The following is a 15332-nucleotide window of genomic DNA, read 5'->3' as shown; positions in this document are numbered from 1 at the left end:
GTCTTTTACTTTAGTATAATGCTGAAAAAATATCAGCACACCCTAGCCTTGGCATTTGCAGTGAATGAAATCAATGGAAACAGCATGATCTTACCCAATAGAACTCTGGGATTTCATGTCTATGATAGCCACTTTGATGCCCAGATAACTTATCAGAACACGCTGAACCTGCTCTTTAATCAGAAGCCAACTATTCTCAACTACAACTGCAGCAAGAAGATACCAGCCGCTGTCATTGGGGGTACTGACTCGGAAACTTCCCTTCACATAGCTACTATCTTAGGGATCTACAAGATTCCTCAGGTAAGGTGGATTACAGATCTATTTGTTTAGCAACTTTTATCTTCTACAGTGTGTCTCAATATTGATAATTTTAAGATGAATAGACTTCAAATCCAAGAAGTTGATATACTAAAAAAAGAAACTTACTATCTGCATTTATTAAAAAAGTAGTTGCATTTATTAAGAAACTTACTATCTACATTGTATTGATTACATTTTCTCTATAGTGATGTACCAAAAGCAGGTTGATCTGAGTAGAAATAATATGACTTCTTCTAAGTATTGTTTGGGAATACAAAGAGTTTTAAGAACTCATTGCCAGCACCAGGAAATATGTTTAATCTTCATTTTTTTTCTTGTACTAAAGTGATGCTATTTCATTCTCCTTCTCTGGTAATGTGATATTGCAGGAAGGGAGAGAGTTGTCAGATTTTTTTTCTCATTTGCTCTGTGGTAAGTTTGTTTATAAAAGTGTTAATCAACCATTTAAAACACAATTTAATTATACAAGTTATCAATGAATAATATGAAAAAGGGGTTCTTTGTTGGAAGGATAAAACTTTGTCCTTCTCAACAGGATTTATGTTTTACATTCTCACAATGCCAACTGGCATTTATCTTTAATATGGTGGTTATCATCTTTCCCTTGTGTCTATTTATGCTGGCCTTAACTATTCTCTTTTTCCTGTTCTTTCTTTCAGTTCCTTTTGCTCTCTACATTCTTTATTCCCAATATCATAACATCACAGAAGGGGATCAAAAATAATCTTTCTAGTGTACATAAATAATCACTGATTCTTTTAAAAATTCTTTTAAATGTACATAAACTTACATAACAGACAAACATGACAACAGGAAAGTTTCATATTAATTGTTATGCTAGGTGACAGCACTTAGTTGGCACTGACTGATCTTAGAATGTAACCAGGGAAATAAAAGGAATAATTATAAATCAGAAATAAATAGTGAAAAATGAGAGCAAGTAGAAAAATGTTTGTACTTCATGTGTTGTTAGCTAGAGATGGGAAAATGGATGACAAAAGAAATAATATGTATAACGGCAGGTAAAAAGAAGTCATGGTAATATGGAATCTGTTATGCAGAACAAATGGTTCTTATTTATTTTCTTATTTATTTATTCATTCATTCATTTATTTTGGATTAGGGTTAGGGTTAGGTTGTAAATAAAGAAAAAGCAAGATTTGAGTTGGACATGGAATATTTTGACTGAGCTTCAGCATAGGGGTGACTGCATGCCATTTTTTTTTTATTTCACTACACTTTTATGAAGTTAAAGTGGAGAAGAGAAGGCAATTTGAGGTTGTCAACATGAGAAAAAGAACTAGCATTACAGAAAAGTACTTGACCCTGTAGATATTTTTGTATTTCCCCAATATAAATGGAATTATGTTCTTTAGGTCACCTATTGTTTATATGCTCCACCAGTGAATGATATAATTCACCCATCTTTCTTATACCGCATGGTACCAAATGAAGCACATCAGTATACTGGGATTGTCAAGCTGTTGCTTCATTTTCAATGGAAGTGGATTGGGATCATGGCCATGGACGATGATAAAGGAGAAACTTTTGTGCAGACCTTGGGAAAAAGTTTTTCTGATAATGATATCTGTATTGCCTTCGCTGAACGAATGCCACTCCAAAGCAACATTTTAGATGTTGTTGATAATTTCAATAACATCTTAAGAGAGATGGCCCTGTTGCTGAGTAAATCAAATGTCAATGTTTGTGTTATAAGTGCTGATGCTCACATGATGTTAGATTTGCAGCTAGTGCTCAATCTTGCCAAATCAGACATGATGCTGCCTGTTCAGAAGGTATGGGTGATGACAGCCCATTGGGATTTTTCAATGGAGCCCTTTTTAAATAACTTAAATATGCAGATCTTCCATGGTGCCTTGTCCTTCGCAAGTCACACCTCTGAGATGTCAGCATTTCAGAATTTCCTTCTCTTCCAGGATCCCCATTCTCTTACCGATCATTTTATCAGAGTCTTCTGGGAACAAGCATTTAAATGCTCATTTCCAGCTTCTGCAACAGACATGAAGAACCAGGGAAGCTGCACTGGCAGTGAGAGACTAGAAAACCTCTCACACCCTTTTTTTGAAATGAGCATGACTAGTCAAAGCTACAGTGTTTATAATGCTGTTTATGCTGTGGTGCACGCTTTGCATACATTATATTCATCCAAAGAGAAATATGGAGCATTGTTGGTTAGAGATCATCCAAGGACTTCTAAATCACAATATTTTCAGGTAACATTTCAGCTCGAAGGCAGATTTTTTTGATCATCAATGTTATTGTTAATATTAATGCTTTGATTTATATAAGAAGGATTCTCATGCTGTATATAATGCATTACTATGCATTCCCAAAGGAGATACAGTGAAGGTGAGACAGTGATTATTCACTTGATTTATGACCACAATGGGGATCAAAATTTCCATTGCTAAGCAAGTCAGTTGTTAAGTGAGTCCTGCCCAATTTTATAACTCTTTTTGTCCTGATTGTTAAGTGAGTCATTGTAGTTGTTGAGAGAATTACATGATTGTTAAGTGAATCCAGCTTCTCTCATTGACTTTACTATCAAAAGCTGGATGGGAAGGTCACAAATAGTGATCATATGACCCCAAGACACTGCAACTGTCTAAATATATACCAGATGCCAAGCATCCAGATTTGGATCACATGGCTTTGAGGATGCTGCCATAGTCATAAATGCAAGGACCAATCATAAGTTATTTTTTCAGTGCGATTGTAACCTTGAATGATCAATAAATGCATGGCTGTAAGTCTAGGACTACCTGAAAACAATGTAGGTAAAATATATGCAAGTAGACTCCATAGTGTAATAAAAGGACTGAAGGTTTTTTGAGACTATCATTTTTGTAAGTTTTGAAAGAAATGAGAGGTTTATTTTTGCAAATGCATGATGCTACAAAATCCAGAATTTGTACCTAGGATATCAAATCCGTCATTTTGCAGAATATTCTAAATAAATAATAAAAAATTGCACAATAAATGATATCAGGAAAAGTATACATAATTGCTCAATAATCACTTGGATACCTGCCCAGCGTCACTGGGAAGCAGACAGCATATAAATTTACAGTAATTCAATAGAAATAGTAGTAGTAGTGGTAGTAGTAGTAGTAGTAGTAGTAGTAATAGTCGTAGTATTCCCCTGACAGATAGTAAATCATAACTTTCAAATACCAGTGACATAGGTGTACCAAGATATTTCTATGCCAAAAGAAAATTTATTTATTTTTAAATTTGAAATACATTATCTGCTAGTTCTTAGTATCCTTTTAAAAACTCAGCTGAACTAAAATATTTAATTGGGGAAGGAAATAATGAAACCACCAATAATGGACTGATAAAATAATTAAATAGCTTCAGAGTATAGCAAAACTTTATTCCAAGCAAAACATTTTTCACTTTTCCCACCACTTTGGTAATACTTGTCAAAACTTCATTTATTCCAGCTTTACCATTTCCTAAGTCAAGTCTCCTTTAATAATAGTGCCGGAGACAAGGTGTCTTTTGACAAGAAGGGTGAATTGCTAGCTGGATTTGACATTGTCAACTGGGTTACTATCCCTAACAAATCCTTCGTGAAAGTAAAAGTGGGACAAATGGATCCTCAAGCACTCTCAGGGAGAAAGTTCTCCATCAATGAAAGAAAAATCATATGGCCGACCCATTATAACCAGGTAGGACGCCAATTGTTTCCAGTTTGAAAACCAAAATAGATACCCTTCTTCTCAGCAATTAATGATTCCCAATATTTTAAAAATAAGTGTCTGGATGAGGACAAACTTGATGTATTTGATCCTGTTTGTGAAATTTGTGGATTAGTAAAGCTAATTTGCAAGGGGAAGGGGGACTACTGGGTATATTTAATACCTCTGATCGAGGAGATGCATTTTTATTATTGAGTCTTGCCGGTCTAGGTTTTAGGCCCTCCTTATTGCCTAAACTTTCAAGTCACATTAGCCCCAGGCCACATGGTGATAGTTAGAACAATTAATCAGTGGAACAACTTGCTCCAGAAGTTCTGAAAGCTCTAACACTGGAAATTTTTAAGAAAAGACTGAATGGCCATTTGTCTGAAATGGTATAGGGTTTCCTGACTGAGCAGGGGGTTGGACTAGAAGACTTCCAAAGTCCCTTCTAACTACTACTGTTGTTGTTGTTTGTTTGTTTTCTCCCTGTCCTTTATACAATTAGTTTTGGGGGATTATTTTAGATTTCCTATAAGAGCAGAATAGTGGCCCTGTGCTGAAGACAGTTGCCTCCCACTTGAAAAGTTGAGAGTTCAATCCTATCTCCCCCTCAGGGGGCAAAGAAAAAAATATTTGCTGTGAACAACGTGTGGCATCAGGAAGAGCATCTGGCCAGTAAACACTCAGATCCATCCAATAACCCTGACTTTACATCCAATTAAGAGATTGCAGATCATAAAAAGGATGTTTTTATTGTAGATTTCCTACAAACACAAAGACACAAGCAGACAAAATTAACACATGCATATGAATATTTCTAGAAGTTTATGTTGCATGTACTGATTTCCCCAAAAAAAGTTGGATTCAAGGGAATAAAATACATTTCTCTCTCTCAATAATGAATAGACAATACCTCTTGCTCTGTGCAATGATCATTGCCCACCAGGTTCCAGAAAGAAAAGGAAGGAAGGGGAGCCATTTTGTTGTTATGATTGCAATACTTGTCCATCAAGAAAGTTTTCAAATGAAAGAGGTAGGAAATATTGTATTGTAATGCTTGTACATGTGCAAATGGGTATATCGATAAAGACACACACATTTCTGTTCCAAGACCCATAGCTGTCCATTCATATTTTTTTTGAAGAGTTTTATAAAGGTTACAATATAAACCCCAAAACCAACCCACCCTAAACCCCCCCTCTCCCTCCCCCACTTCCCAGAGCTGAGTACAGGGTTACAATTATAATAATCATAATCTAACTAACATTAACCAACTATATAAATAACCAAGTCCATAATGTGCTTTAACTCGCCTTTAGCATAAATATAAACAAATTAAAAGTAAACATAATACTAATAAAAACATAAACAAACATAATATCCTAGTTATTAAACTAGTTATTAAACAATACAATATGCAAATTATTAAACAATACTAATTCTAAGAATAATAATATCATATAATTAAAACTAGAAATTCCACTATAATAAGCTATTAATAATAATATTCTAAAATTTATTCATAAACTAAGTGGAACTTTTTAGTCCCATATTTATTCTGAATATAATCTATCCATCTTCTCCAAACTGAAATGTACCTTTCTTGTGAATGATCCTTCAAATATGCAGAAATCTCAGCCATTTCTGCTAAGTTTGATACTTTAAGTTTCCATTCTTCTATAGTAAGCAATCCTGCTTCCAATATTACCCTACCAATAACCTTGCTGCTGTTATCAAATTCAACATCAAATTAGTTTCTTTAGTATCACAATCTGTAATAACACCCAATAAAAATAATTGTGAAGTAAACTTTATCTTTCTCTTGAAAATCTTTTGAATGTTCCACCAAATCTTAATCCAAAAAGCTTTTATATTTTACAAGTCCACCAGATACGAAAATAAATAGTATCCAAACTACCATATCTCCAACAATCCCAACTGAGAACTAATCAAGTACTTTTGATCTTTCGCAACAATGTGAGTCCCTGCAAGCAAACAATGTCATTTTTATGTTGTTTCAGGTAGTGAAATACTTTCTTTCTTTTCTGTAGTAAATTCAGGCCATTAACATCCTTAGTGGACTAAGCCTCTGAAACACTACTTGAAGATCAACTGTTGATCTCTTTGATCGTGCCCCTCCCACAGGCTCTGTAGTAATCCAGAATTAGCCATCTACTTCTGCCGCTTTTCTTTACATCTATACGCAGCACGAGTCATCCTCTGTTCCTTTGAATCATCCTTTGCCTCCAAACTCTGTTCAATAGGCTCAGCCTGCAATAAATCTCCTACACCTTCAACTGATTGTTTATCTTCCAGCCTTTCTTCTATTCTCTTAGGTCATGGAAATGGTGTTGAACCTGCTTTCAAAACGTAAGTATAAAAATCTTCTGCCTTTGAAATTGTGTTAAGTCTATATTGTATCCTTGCATAATTCACCAATATTCCAATAGGTATTTCCCATCTAAACTGCACCTGTCAATTTTTAAGCTCCTCAGACAGAAAGGTGAAGTCTTTTCTTTTTCTAAGAATTTTTGGACGTATTTTTTTAAAGATTATAATATTTTGACCTGCAATTTGAAATCTGTTTGTAAAAAGCCTGAATAATTACATTTTGAAGTGATCTCCTGGAAAAATAAATAACCACATCTCTGGGTAAGTTTTTCTGCCTCACCATCCATGAATTAACCCTAAATACTTTATCCATCTCTCTTAATAATTCCTCAGGTTCACATCCCAGAATAGGAACTATAGCTTTTGCCACCTTCTCTTTCAGATCTTCTCGTGGATCCTCCTTTAATCCTCTTATTTGCAATACAAATTCCATATCTCTATATTGTGAGATGGTAGCTTCATCCTCTATTATATCAATCTTATTTTCGACTCTAACAACTCTGCTTTCAAGTTTTTCAATATTTTCCACAACTTCATCCACCCGGTCATCCAAGTATTCAATATGTGTAGCTAACCCTTGAAGTGCAAGCAATATGTCTTTCCTCATTTCTCTATTTTTATTCTCAAGAAGGTCAGCCATCTCCTCCTTCATTTTACTGTCAAGGAGATCAGCCATCTCCTCCTTTATTTCCTGTGTTGCTTGCTTTAAAACATCTTGAATATCTTTAAGCGTAAAAGCATGTGGTGGGGGTGGAGGTGGGGAGGATTTAGGTTTAAGTTGCACTGCAGGCTGTGCCACAGGAAAAAGAATTGTACTTTTAGAAACAGCAGAAATTCCCAAACACTTTGAAGCCATTTTCCTTCCTGTATAAATCCACTACTTATAAGTTTCAGTTTCCCCTTCTGTAAGAATTCTTTCCTTTTTTATTTTAAAGGAAAGAGAGACGCTATAAGCACACAAACTTTGTTGCCAAATATATCTCTTCCTTGATACTGTCCTTTCAAACAAAGAAACAGCATTCCAGCACCATTTTTCCTTTTAAGTCAAATTAAAATATGGAAAAGATTGTTTCTCCCTGAGTTAAAGTTTCCAGCACTTACAATTTTAACTCCTCCTGGTCAGCTCTGTCTGCTTTTACATTACTCACAAGTCCCTTTAAAATGCAGATGTGGATGCGGCGTCTTACTTTGCTCCTAAAGCTCAGAGCAAAGGCGTCTAGGAGTGCAGAGAAAGCCTCAGGCTCCGAGGGAACTCTCATCCTCCGACCACCAAATAATTAAGGAGGCCCAGGGGAGCTCTACCTCTACCCGAGAAAAACTCTCCCCCCAAAGCTGTGGGACATCTGATTTTCGCTGTCTCCGAGCGCTTTTCACGCACTCCCAGGGCTGGCAGCCAGAAAAAAAGCCGCCATCAACGCAGCATCACCACCGGAAGTTTTCCATTCATATTTTTGGGGACATAGAATGATTTTAATTAATAAATTTGGTAAACTAAAATATGCACAATTTGAAATACTGAATTCTGAAATATATATTTTCACAGATATGGATGACTGCTTAGACTGTCCAGAAGAACAATATCCAAACAAGGAAAAAAAATCTATGCATTCCCAAGAATCTAAATTTCTTGTCTTATAATGAAACTTTGGGCATCACTTTGACTTTTCTGGCTTTATCATTTTCTGTGACCACAGTGGTAGTACTTGGAATTTTCATAAAACATCGGAATACTCCCATTGTCAAAGCTAACAACCGGAATCTCACTTATCTTCTCCTTGTTTCCCTCTTCCTCTGCTTCCTCTCTTCCTTGCTATTCATTGGTCAACCCCAATTGCTGACCTGTCTTCTTCGCCAAATTGCTTTTGGGATCATCTTCTCAGTTGCTGTTTCTTCAGTTTTGGCCAAAACCATCACAGTGGTTCTAGCTTTTATGGCCACTAAGCCAGGATCAAAAATGAGAAAATGGGTGGGGAAAAGATTTTCCAACTCTCTGATTCTCTGTTGTTCCTGCATTCAAGCAAGTATTTGCATACTGTGGCTATGTACTGGTCCCCCTTTTCCAAATCTGGACATGCATTCTCTTCCAGAAGAGATTGTGGTCACATGCAATGAAGGATCAGGCAACATGTTCTATTATATTTTAGGCTATATGGGATTGCTGGCTCTTATCAGCTACATTGTGGCTTTCTTTGCTCGGAAGCTGCCAGACACTTTTAATGAAGCCAAGTTTATTGCTTTCAGCATGCTGGTGTTCTGTAGCGTATGGGTGTCTTTTGTCCCAACCTATCTGAGCACCAAAGGAAAATACATGGTAGCTGTGGAGATCTTCTCCATCTTGGCTTCCAGTATAGGAATATTGGGATCTATATTTTTCCCTAAATGTTACATAATTGTACTGAGACCAGAACTAAACAAAAAAGACCATCTAAAAACAAAAAAATAACAGTTACTGATATTCATTGATCTTGAAGAATTTAGCACTGGCCTTGAAAAGAAAGTTGGAGAGATAAAATGTTGCTCAGTTGAGAAGAATAGAAAGTATAAGAAAAATACTCAAAATAGCCCCAACGTGACCTCACTGCTCTTAAAATGCAGACAGTGGATCTTTTGAACTAGCTATCAAATGTCTGTTAATATAACCTATAACAATAAAGTAATATTCCTGGAATTACTACAGCATCCGTTTTGTGACCTGGCTTATTTGAAAATGTTGATACACCATTAGGAAATAAATATATTTGATTACAATATTTCTTTCTCAGATCTTAGACCTATGTATATTGTCTGCTGAACAAAGACAAGATACTATATTTATCTCACTGTATAAATTGTATATTTGTATAGTAATAGCAATAACACTTAAAGCTACATACATTCCATAGTGCTTTATAGGACTCTCTGAGAGATTCACAACATCAGCATGTCTTCCCCAACAATCTACTCCTCATTTGACCAACCTTGGAAGAATTGAACACTAAGTGAACCTCAAAAAGTTGGAATCAAACTCCAAACTGTGGGTAAAGTTAGCCTGCAATACTGTATTTTAACCACTGCAACACTGGGGCTCATACTACCAATGGCTGCTATCTTCTCTTCAACCAGGAGCCAGAAATTCAGGGGGGGGTCCAAAATTACATCTGGGATCTGTTTGGGCAATGCAACCTCATTCAGCATCATAGTTTTAGAACTGACAGGTCCCAAAGCCCAAAGCCACTCAGTGTTGCCAGGGTTCAGTTGAACCCTTTCTTTCCCCATACAAACCCTCACAGCATCCAAGCATTAGGATAAGACAATCATGGAATCACTTAATTCATCTCGGGCATTGTTGTATAATAACAGATTTTGGGAGAAACATTGGTAAAATATTCAAACAACAATAACATCAACTAATAAATAAGAACAATGAAAAAATGGCAACCAAAAATAACAACCAACAATAACTTCTAGGGTTGTCTAACCTCTCAACCTCCCTGCATGCGAAGAGAACTTCCTAACAATCAGAAAGGGACAACTTTATCTTGGAGAAATGGGAGGTTCAGTTACATAAAAGGTATACTCCTGGGGTGCTATTACATAGCACTCCTTAACAGACAGTACCTAGAGCATGCTACTGCTGCTGGATCTGATGGAACAAGCAGAGACAGTTGTGAAAAGTTGATCCCACAGATATTTGGATCCCATGCCATGTAGATGGCATGAGTTACATCAGCAAACCATTAACATTTATTGATAAATACATTAAACAAACAGAGGTGTGTTACTTACTAAGTTTTGAACTGTTCTCAAAACATCCAATGACTTCTCAGATATGTTTTACTTCTATTGTATCATATATCTTGGTGCATTCAGCAGCCAGGTTTCAGTTTCATATTCAAGCAGAAACTTCCATACAGTAGTTCAGGCTGATTTACTTTATCATACACTTTCTCTAAGTCAAATATTGTATTATTTTGTTGGACCAACATTTCTAGCAATTGTTTTTAGTTTAGTCATTTAATAAAATAAACGGTTGCTACATAATCATATCATTTACTCACATTTGCAGCAAATATATTTGTACACATATATAAACTTTTAATGTAAGGAAGAGGAAAAGATGAGGAAAACACTTAAAGTATAAAACACAAATTGTAGAAGAAGAAAATTGTATTCATGGTTCCAAATCTCTGTAGGAATTTGGAAACATGTCTTTTATCAGATATACTTTATTTTCTTCCTCCTTCCACCCTAAAAGTATTGAGAGCATAGCATATTTTCTGCAAAATTATTCTTCTAGTTGACATTGACTTGAAGGCACACAAGTACACACATATTCCTAATAATAATCCAATCTAAGAAATCTAATCAAAGAAATAGATGTAGTTTTATTGTATATAATATTGATGTTTTAATTTGGAGAGAGGAATTGCTCGGGCATTTCCCCTGGACTGCATCCGGAGTGAGAAGACAGAAGGAAGGGGAGAAGTAAGTAGGAAGGTTGAGGAGAAGGAGGACTGGGGGAGAGTGAGGAAGAAGAGGGAAAGAGGGAAGTGAGAGAAGAGGTTAGAGAGTGGATGCGGTTTGGGGGGAAATGGGTGAGCAATACCGAAAGTTGTGTATATAAATTTATTTTACTCTTTATCTGAAGTATTTTTTATGAATGTAATGTAAAATTGAAAATAAAAAACTTTTTCACAAAAAAAGAAAGAAATAGATGTAACAATAATTTATTAGATTATATCCCTAATAAATCTATTCCCAGTAAATCAAATCTAATAATTAGATCTAAGGATAATTTATGATATGTGTATTCTTAAAATATTATTCCCAATACATATAATTAATAAATTTTATATATATCTGTTGCGTCCTTGGCGGGAAAACAGACACGAGAAGCAGCTGGAGTTCTCAGTTTCTTTTATTCAGCGTTCAGCTTACAGGAAGATGGCTTCAGCCTCGCCCAAACGCCTCGCAGCCTCTTATATAGGCAACTCCCGGGTAAATGGGTTACTTTTCCCGCGCCAGCACCCGCGCATGCGCACGGCGCTGGCGACAGCCTGTCTGGTCCCGGGCAGCTTTGCACCTGCCCGGGACTGCCTGCAAACGCCCGAGCCGTTTGCAAGGCTCGGGACATAACACCCCTTTCCCCCGGGCTAAACTACTACCAACATACAACATTTATTTTATAGACATTTTGTTCCCCATTGCCTCCATGTTTACTGGCCTTTGCACTTGCCAGCCAATGTTATGTAGTAGTCTAGGACTGGGGAGCTTCTTTGCTCTATTCGACCTTCTTAGCTGTGGAGTACTGGCAATTAAGTCCCTGACTGTGGGGAGGCATGTGAGCCTGTTCTTCTTCTATTGTGTTCCCTGGTGTCTTCACAAGGACTGTGCCCTCAGATGATGGCCCTGCTTGTTGCCCACCGGGCTCGTCAGCCAGGGCTTCTGTTACTTTTGACCTGGTGACCTACCTAGCTGTAGACCCTCAGGATCCCTTGAAGTGATAGCCGCACTGCTGGGACGTCTTGTTAGAACCTCCTAGGCCAGTCCAAGACCTGTCAGGAGGCTGTTCCATTCCCTGAAACCCAATTCTGGGTTCGGGATCGTGTGGTTTTTGTACCTTTCCCAAAATCAGGTGTTCCCTGATTTGTGCTAGGGTTGTTGTAGTCGGGACTTGGTTCCTCGACTAACTCTGTGTATGTTGGACCCCCTGTAGGATTTGGGGTAAGGTCAGGCCAACCTTGGGAATTGTGTGCCAGTTCTCTTGCGGGGAATGATTTGTTGGGATGCCCCCGGGTATCCTCCGTTGCTGGAGTGCTGTGTGATGTGAGTGGAAAGTGAGTATGCCCCCGGGGTGACTCCCTGGCTGGAGTAGGCGTGGATGCCTGGTAGTTAGGTAAGCTCATTGCGGAACCCTGGGATGGGCCGTTTGTGGCTCCATCAGTGGAGATGGGCAGCAGCTCGTGCCCTTCCCTTTGCTCCCAAGGGTCCCCCTCCCCCTCCTGGAAAAGACCCCAGAGTCTCAGCAGAAAAGTCTCGCCTAGAGCGAAGTTGGTCCGATGTGCCGACGCAGGACACGACCGTTGTCCAGGCAACCTCGTAGGAGAGAGGACCTGTGATCCTGGAACAGAAGCGGGGACCCATGCTAATGAACCAGGCCCGTAATTGCGAGCCCAAACCGGGCATCCACAAGTAGTTGTCTATGTGCCCTAGATGTGAGGTTAGTGAAGGCGTCTGTCCGGATGCAACCGGTCCAAGTCTAAGTAGGTAAGTTGGGCCACCCAACGAAGTTCAGCTGACTTCTCCTGTAGAAGTGCACGGTGTGGTGCGATAAGAAAGGAAGAAAGTCAGCCAACCTGTGATGCCAGTCCCCGTAGGTGAGTCTCTTTCAAGGCGTCCTTTGCGATGCCGCACCATGGCGTTCCGCGCATACCGTTGGTGACGGGTGAAAAGGCGCAGATGTGGCATGACGAATCAGGTTTGCCTGTAAGAAAGCTTGGAATTCGGAGGAGGTGAATTGAGGGCCGTTGTCAGACACAATGACATCTGGCAGCCCGTGTGCAGCAAAATCCCCCTCAGTACCTGAATAGTCTTTGCAGTGGTGGTGGTCGAGACAGGCACAACCTCAAGCCATTTTGAATGGCTGTCAACAAGGACCAAGAAGAACTGGCCCTGAAAGGGCCCAGCGTAGTCAATGTGCACCCTAGACCATGGGGACTGTTTTTCCTCCCATCTATGCACAGGAGCTTGGGGCATCTCTGGGCGAGATCGTTGGCACAGGTGGCATGCGTGTACCTTAGCTTCAATATCTTTATCTAAACCATGCCACCACAAGTGGCTTCGTGCAAGAGCCTTCATACGAACAATGCCAGGATGACCCTCGTGGAGGGATTCTAAGACCCTAGTCCTCATTGAGGTGGGAATGACAACTCTGTTTCCCCAAAGCATACAACCCTGAGAAAGGGACAGTTCGTTCCTTTTGGACCAGAAACTCTGAAACTCAGGACTAGGGCAGTGCTCAGGCCACCCGGACAGGACCCAGGAGCGGACACGTGAAAGTGTTTGATCTGTACCTGTTTCAGCGGTAACATCCCTGGCACTAAGAGGGAGCTCGGGCAAGGCTTGGATTGTATAGAATGTTGCACAAGCTGGCCGGGGTCAGCTTCTGACCTACTGGCAGAGGCAATCTACTGAGGCCATCCAGCTGGCCCATTTCTTTCCAGGCTTTGTGGAGTAATGAAAAATCATATGCAGACAAGAAAATAGACCACCTAAGCATTCTAGGGGAAATGATGTGGGGAGTCTGCTTACGTGTGGTAAACAGTCCCAGCAGAGGCTTATGGTCATTGAAGACCGTGAAATGCCTGCCATATAGAAAATCGTGGAATTTTTTAATTCCAGCAACAACAGCCAGAGACTCCCTGTCTATCTGATCGTAGTTGCGCTCGGCAGAAGACAGTGTTCTGGAGTAGTATGCAATAGGAACCTGAGTTCCATCAGACCTGAGGTGACTCAGGACAGCTCCAACCCCGTCGGGGGATGCATCACAAGCGATGCACACAGGAAGAGACTCGTTGAAATGTGCAAGAACACTGTTAGAAGTGAGCAAGGCCTTGACTTCTTTAAAGCAAGCCTCATGTGCTTGTGACCACAGCCACACAGCTTGTTGTCTAGTAAGCCTTTGAAAGAGGCTCAGCTACAACTAGCGTTAATGTGGAAGAAAAGAATTGTAGAAATTCAGGAGGCCTAAGAAGGCCTGAAGTTCGGCCTTAGACTTTGGCCTGGGTGCTTCTAAAATAGCAGTTAGTTTGGATTCAGCAGGATGGATCCCAGCAGCATCAATTTTGAATCCCAGAAATTCAGTAGAAGGCACCCCAATCTTGCATTTGTCTTTTCTGAGCTTGAGGCCTGATTCCCTGAATCTTAACAGGACAGCCCTAAGTCTTTCAGCTAGAATGTGTGTGGAGTCTCCTGCACTCAAGACATCGTCAAAGTAGGGGCAGACCCCTGGTATACCTCGTAGTGTGTTTTCCATTACGCTTTGGAAAATCCCAGGAGCGACATTTACTCCAAACTGTAGCCTTTTTACTTTAAAGGCTCCCCTGTGGGGCACAATGGTCTGAGCTATGGCAGCATCATCATCAACAGGCAGCTGTTGATATGCTTGAGCTAGGTCAAGCTTTGCAAAAACACGCCCCCCCTTGAGAGAGGCCAGGATGTGACTGACCACAGGAACATGATAGGCATGTTGCTGCAATGCCTTATTGAGTGTGCATTTGTAATCAGCACAAATGCGAATGTCCCCATTTGCCTTTAGAGGCGTGACAATGGGGGTCTCCCACGGGCTGGAATCAACAGTTTCTAGGATTCCCTGTTGGATTAGTTTGTCTAGTTCAGTGTCAATCTTACTTTTTAAAGCAAAAGGGACCCTTCTTGCTTTAATCCTAATGGGAGTGACAGTGGGGTCTAGCTTTAAGGACACAGGTGGTCCTTTTAATGTGCCCAGCTGGGGGCTGAAAACATCTGCAAATTCTTTGCAGACTTCCTGTAGGTCGAGTGTTTGTAAGCTGTTGAGTCCTGTGACGTGTATCCCCAGGGCCTCAAACCAATCGAGTCCTATGAGACTCGTTCGTTCACCCCCTACTACTAATAAGTCTAGTGGACCTTCAAAGCTCTTGTATTGCACGTTAAGGGTGGCCTCCCCCTTGACACACACTCTTGAGTTCTGAAAATCTGTTAATACAATATCAGAAGGCCTTAACTTGGCCTTAGACCCACTTCTGGAACAAATCTTCCTAAATGTAGGCAATGAAATGATGGACAGGGCAGACCCTGTGTCTAGTTCCATAGATAATGGAACCCCTTGTAGCTTCACGTTGAGTGACAGCTTTTTCTTCATGGGCTTGTGTGTGCCTGTTCTACAGATGCTTC

General features: G+C 39.5%; 1 pseudogene; it reads left to right on the top strand.

Moving 5' to 3' along the window:
• The first annotated feature begins 18 nt into the window (after window positions 1-18).
• On the top strand, window positions 19-11117 carry LOC120316111 (annotated as a pseudogene).
• The last annotated feature ends 4215 nt before the right edge of the window (window positions 11118-15332 follow it).

The sequence above is a fragment of the Crotalus tigris genome, unplaced genomic scaffold (assembly GCF_016545835.1).
Source record: "Crotalus tigris isolate CLP2741 ecotype Arizona unplaced genomic scaffold, ASM1654583v1 scf7180000019249.191612, whole genome shotgun sequence".
NCBI classification, from domain to species: domain Eukaryota; kingdom Metazoa; phylum Chordata; class Lepidosauria; order Squamata; family Viperidae; genus Crotalus; species Crotalus tigris.
Note: the sequence above shows the minus strand (reverse complement) of the source record. Positions and strands in the feature narration are given on the sequence as shown.